A 6,552-nucleotide genomic window follows, 5' to 3' on the forward strand; every position below is an offset into this window, starting at 1 on the left:
CGTTTTTGTTTGGAACCGGGTGAGATCAGTATTTGACGCATTTCTGTGATCTGTATGATAAAACTGAAAAATAGTGAAATATTCACTTTAATTCACATATCGCTTTTGATTCATGGTACGGCTGCTTGATTTTGCCACAACATACAAACACAGCCGATCTCGGCATGTTTCTGTTCCAGAACAGCAGCTGCAGTGGACACCAAAAATGCATTCATGTTCTGACAACTTACTCCAAAGATACAAATATTTCACGACGAACTGCTAAGTTCCAAAGAAAGTATTTTCTCGCTCACAGATGCTCAACAAGAAGCGCACGATTGATTGCAACTAGCACGCTCACGATTTATAAAATAGCGCTGGCCCAAACCTGCCCCTTACATCCAAATATAATATCTTAATTCCAGCCTCTGTCCTATTTATTATTTATTAGCGCACCGAGAGTGAATGATACCACGGCATAGCCGCCATATTACAGAGCACAAATTGCGAGACGACGTTCGAGACCCGTATCGGCGTATTCTTTACAGATCCGGGTCTCGCTTTCACTCTCAATCAACCCTGCCACACCATCAACCAGGGCTGCGGAGTCGATGGATTTTCGGCGACTCCGACTCCGACTCCCACTCCGGCTTTCAAAAACCAGCTCCGACTCCAACTCCGACTCCGGCAGAATTGTCGACTCCGACCGACTCCAACTCCCGACTCCGACTCCGCAGACCTAACAGGGCTGCGGAGTCGACAGATTTCGAGACTCCGACTCCGACTCCGCTCGGGTTTCTAAAATCGACTCCGACTCCGACTCCGACTCCGGTCACAACTGTCGACTCCGACCGACTCCGACTCCGACTCCGACTCCGACTCCGCAGCCTGCCATCAACCGAGCCACATCGGCTCCGACCGTCTTGATCCCCGCACTGAAGTGAAATCTGATGGCCGGCCCGTCATTTCATCCTATCCGTCGGCGCGCACTACACCCGAGCTCACCCCTAAAGTGCACTGTGCGGCCTTCTTCGGAAACATCTGAGCATGGCGCTTGCCTTGCACCTGGATGCTTAGAGCCTCTTGTTCGTGCACGGCCGTTAGCATTTCAGGAGTCGGATGGTCTCGGCGGTGGCGGCGCTGGTCACCGTGGAGCCGTCGGAAGACACCGTCAGCTCGAGCGCCCTCGACCAGTGACCTGTAAAGCAGCGAGTCGCGGCATGTCAAGACGACCGTCACGTTTCAGTCACGAAGGCCGTTATAGAAGTCACGGGCGGCCGTCATATGCCAGCCGCGGCGACCATCACATAGCAGTCACGGTGACCGTCACAGGTCACGACGGTCGTCAAATACCACTACGAGCCACGGCGACCACGACTCATAGCTCATAACGTTTCCTGACGCACACTCAGCTATAATAACAGTACATAAGCCTGTACACACATTTCTCACTCGAGAAATCGAAACCCGAACCTGAGACCCATCATAAGTCACGACACTAAGTTGCAGCGGCACCTGCATTAGCAGACATCCCATCCCGGCAACACAAAAGTTCTCCCGAGCCACCCACCTACATAAGGACGCGGTGACGGGTCACAGAATTGCCATCACGTCGCTGATCTAGTGACGAAAAGGGACACAGCTGACCTGTGGACGCGTTGGTTCACAATTAGGTACTGACCTGGAGATGATGTGATAGTTTCTGGTCAATGTCGATACGCGCGCCGCGTGGCTGGCCATCACTCTGCACCTCCGGATGACGTTACAGCTGGATCGACACGCTGTCTCCAGAACCACCCAGAAACAAGCCTGATGGAGGATGATATGATCAAAACTAAAAAACCACAAAGCAACAATGAAGACGACAAAAGCGGCGGCAGGCACATAATGACGATTGACGACCTATAACTAAATCAGCAAATTCAACGTCAAAAAAAGGCTGCAAATGTCTATATTTTACTAGTCAAACGCCCGTGATAGGCTGATGCCTAGTAGATGTAGCTTGACTTTCCGAATGTGGCCTAACCCTCGCCCGTATGGGGGGGGGGGGTCGAACGGACCCTCCTTGGTTTTTCGCGGATAACTCATAACTCGCATAAAAAGACGCCAATTGCGACGAAACTTTCAGTACCCTCCAGTTGATCAATTTTACACATGTCCTTGACATTTTATGAACGACCAAATGACTTTGACCTGTGACCTATTAAGCCCAGCTGCCGAGAGCCATGGCAGCTAGTTGGGGGAGCTTCAGGCCAGATAGCATATGCAAGTAGTAGCCATTCAGAAGTCTGGTGGGAGGCACTTTCAGCAACTGTCAGGCGTAATTGGATAGAGTATGGGGTGTGTGCGCACCAAAAAGTAGCAACTGCACACTCAGAACATTGGCAAAACTGGGTAAATCGAATGAGAGAGGGAGTCAGGAATCAGGCGTGCAGGGGTAGACAGCTGAAACAGGCGAGGAGAGCAGTGGAGACCTGGAGACATTATGAGGAAACATTGGTCGGGGCAGGACCCAGGTTGAGGTGAGTTGTCAAGACTCAGTCACCCAGACTCCAGCACTGACAGACACTGACATCACAATAAATGTACCAAACCGTCAATAGAATAGTAAGACATTTTATAAGATTGGACCCTGGGGGAACTCCAGGCTTCCCCATCGGATAGGTTGTCTGTCCAAACCCTTAGCAGGGGTGGATGTTTGGGAGAGGTGGACAAAGCCCGCAGAGGGCATGTATTTCATGATCGCTACACACATTTCAAGACTTTTTTAATGATATAATAACTCAAACTTATCCATGTAACTTGTCAATTACAGGTCTAGTTTGTGGGCTTTTGTTTATTAATTCTCAGAGCATCATCTTTTCTGGTGAGTTACTTGCAACACGCATTGCTGCAAGCTCCAAAAGCACAACTCGAAATGGCCAACCACAGCAGGGTCTCAACCTGAAGCAGGAGATTGAGACGCAGAAGAGAAGGAGAGGATCAGGATCATGGAAACAAGAGAGCAGAGGACCAAAACGAATCTGGGTGAGGGGTTTATATAGACTTGACTTCAGGTAGACTACATACTTCGTAGGATAGGTACCTACCTAATAATCCCGATGGCAAATCAATATAAAAACTATTTTGATTTGTATCTCAACTAACCACAGAAAAGAAACTTGACACAAATCCACCCCACCCGGCACAGATAAACTCACAATAAAAATACCTTTCAAAATCCGTTTCCTGTTCCGTGGCCTATCAAAAACAAATCCAACAAGAAAATTCATTAAATTTGAAAATGTTTATAGCATTGAGCGCCTTGAGTTGAATCCAAAGCCATGCTGAACAGTGCTGCCAGATGGGGAAGGCTGTAATCCTCCAGATCAGTTACAAAAATCCTCCAGATTCCTCCAAATCCTATTGGTAGATATAGAAAGGCGGTCTTGGACGCTGCGAGGGGCTATACCCCCCAAAAAGTTTCCCCAAATTCTCAAAACTCATCGGATTTCGAATCCTTTCGCACTGCTGTGCAGTTTAAAGGATACTTTTTCTAATAAAAGTTGTTAAGTTTTCGTTTTATCCTAAAAAAAAACGAAAATTTTCGTCGATATCGGGTGCTGCAGGGCGGGCCGGGGGCATTTGCCCCAAATGTCCCCCTTAGATCCGCCAGTAGTTTGGTACCCTCGTAGATATTGTGAATTTATAAGTGGTGTTTGGGATGGGGATAAGGATGAGGATGTAGAGTGGGTAAAGGATGGGTGTGAGGATGGATTCAGGCCCGCCTACTGGCTGTTGTGGTAACTTCTGCTAATATTCCTCGTGTGTCTAGGGGTATTCTAATCTGTGTCATCTGCACAATCCTACTCAATCGTTGTCTAGGGGTATCGTCTTAACACTCAACAATCCTTTAGCCGTTGTCTAGGGGTATTTACTGATCGACCAAAAACCATGTGTCCCACAAACCCGTCCGAATCATCATATTGCCAGCGTTTCCACAATCACTTCCAACCTCGAAAAAGAACGGAGTAAGATATACATATTAAATATGTATTGAAAATGAAAAGGCCGAAATAAATAAAAGCGAACAAATCAAACAAAAGTGCCAGAAAACGAGCAATGTCACGGTAACCGTGCACTGCTAAAGTCATCAAGTAAATATTGCCAAAGTGCCGAAACATTCAATGAAAGCCGAAACAATGATTAAGCCGAAATCATGACACCGAAATAATATTGCCAAAGGGGTGGAACTGACTCATAGCAGCCAAACGTGCCGAAATGGACTGAGTCGAGTCCCGAAACACGGTGTCTCAAAAAGACATATAGACCAATCAATCGAACCTAAAACTGCCCACAGTACCGCGGCCATCCTGAAGTGTTGTTTCCTACGCCAGTGTGACTATATGTGCGTGTCTGTGCCTGAGACATATCTCCGACCGCAGCAGAGACTCAACCGAAGTCAGGCTCTAACCCTTTCACTCCGCCGGTCGGAACCAGTGGCGTGGATAGGGCTTGGCAAGAGTCCGGTTAGAGACGTCCGACTGGGCAGGAGATAAGGCCCAAGAACTTACATGTTTGTAGACCAGACGCACAAGGCGACCACCACGGGCGGCGTCGGGACCACCACTGCCCGCGCGCGAACCAGAGAGCAAGAGCCCCGGAGAGAGAGCGAGCGAAGGTCTCAAACGCGCCTATTTATACCTTCGCACATTCACCGCACAGGGCCGCGCCCGTCTCTAGCCCGTGCCGTCTCGGGGCTGGCGCAGCCGGCGATCGGCGCCATGGTATTTCTATATAGCATTCACATATCTTACCAATTGTCCTATCGCAATATTCTAATCTACCACCACCATGGTGCAATGTAGCATCATTATCCGCTCCCTATCGAGTATCGAACAATGCACAACAATCTGTACCGGTGTTCATACTACCGACAACGTTTAAGGCGCCACCTGCAATTGCATATCTAAATACCGTCACCGCTATTGCCGCAAGCATGTCAAAATAACATGTCGCTGCGTAACATTCAGGTCAACGCACCATCACTCCAATCAGTGTGCCGTGCTTTGTGTGTCGCGTATCTGAACAGCCACGCCGTAATTATCGCTCGGACATAACCATGTACCTTCTAAATGTGTATTCCCCATCACCCTTCCTGATGTTGATAACACGAAACTCACTCGATGTCTTGTTGCTGCAAAAGTACCGATGCATTGCGCCAGCTGTCCCTTATATTTCCGACTGTCTATCCACTGCGCGACTGCCTATCTGGAATATTTTTGTTACACTGTTCCAATAACAGGATATCGCCATTTCACGGTTCGCATAATTAATCGTTAGACGGGGTACCTTCATCTCACATTCCCTCGATGACCGCGAAAGCAACACCTCGGTCGTTCGGTTTGTCTCTCACTTCATACTTGTGCAGAAGTAGGTGTGCAGAAGATACGAGTTGAGTTGATAAGAAATCGGTCGCACCGAAGAGCCGGCATTGCTGCTTTGCATGTAGATCATGCACTGTCCATGGTCTGTCCGCTCCATTCCAGCCGAAGTACTAACAGCGCGCGCTCAGGGTCAGAGCTGAGCAGTGTACGACCCTCCCGCAACCGCGGGCTGCCGCTCGTTATCTGGCACCGATGTTGCAGCTGATTCTGATCGGCCATCACCTGTTGATAGCAAGATATGTGCACCGGAGCCAACAGCTGTGAACACAAGCATAGTCACCTTTTCCCCTCCCTGAGACCTGTTGATGAAATGGGGTAGGATAGATACGAAAGTTGATCATACTTTTTCAAACTTTCTTTCAAGCTGTATATCCAAAGGCTACCTTGTGGTGTGCAGATAATACAGCGATGAAACCACACCAGGTGTACCTTTACTTCCTAAGGTTATGTAAATGCGTGGGCACGCCATCTCCTCGACGCGCTGAAACGCACAATGACCTCGCAGCGTCCGCGCTGGTCCGCGCCGCTCGCTTCTTGAGGCCATGGGTCATGGAACTCTGGAAATGCGTAATTATGGAGATGCCCCTGGGGAGAGGCACTGCTCTTCTGCAGAGAGAGAGAGAGAGAGAGAGAGAGAGGAGAGAGGAGGAGAGAGGAGAGAGAGAGAGAGGGAGAGAGAGAGAGAGGAGAGGGGAGGAGGAGAGAGAGAGAGGGAGGAGAGAGGAGAGAGGAGGAGGAGAGGAGGAGAGAGGGATAGAGAGAGAGATGAGGGAGAGAGAGAGGGAGAGGAGGGAGGAGGAGAGGAGAGAGGGAGAGAGAGAGAGAGAGAGAGAGAGAGAGAGAGAAGAGGAGGAGGGGAGAAGAGGGGAGGAGAGAGGGGGAGAGAGGAGGAGAGAGAGAGAGAGGAGAGAGAGAGAGAGAGAGAGAGAGAGAGAGGAGAGAGAGAGAGAGAGAAGAGAGAGAAGGAGAGAACAAGCGTTCGTCTGTCATTCTGTCACTGTCTTTTGTTTCTCTGTTCCGTGAGGTGTGCTTTGCGTTTTGCCCTTATTGTACTCGCGATTATCTGCAGCCAGGAACCAATTTTCTCACATTCCTCCGTTTTTTATAACAAAATGATGATTACCACCTATGGGTTCTGAACCAATTT

General features: G+C 49.1%; 1 long non-coding RNA gene across 1 annotated transcript; it reads right to left on the reverse strand.

Moving 5' to 3' along the window:
* Window positions 1-64: 64 nt before the first annotated feature.
* Window positions 65-3,318, reverse strand: LOC122377731. The gene is made up of 3 exons (XR_006255912.1): window positions 3,191-3,318; window positions 1,661-1,788; window positions 65-1,177 (listed from the first exon to the last, which is right to left on the reverse strand). It is a non-coding gene; the product is annotated as an uncharacterized LOC122377731 (long non-coding RNA).
* Window positions 3,319-6,552: the final 3,234 nt, after the last annotated feature.

Source organism: Amphibalanus amphitrite, unplaced genomic scaffold (assembly GCF_019059575.1).
Source record: "Amphibalanus amphitrite isolate SeventyFive unplaced genomic scaffold, NRLGWU_Aamphi_draft 000049F_arrow, whole genome shotgun sequence".
Lineage (NCBI taxonomy): Eukaryota > Metazoa > Arthropoda > Thecostraca > Balanomorpha > Balanidae > Amphibalanus > Amphibalanus amphitrite.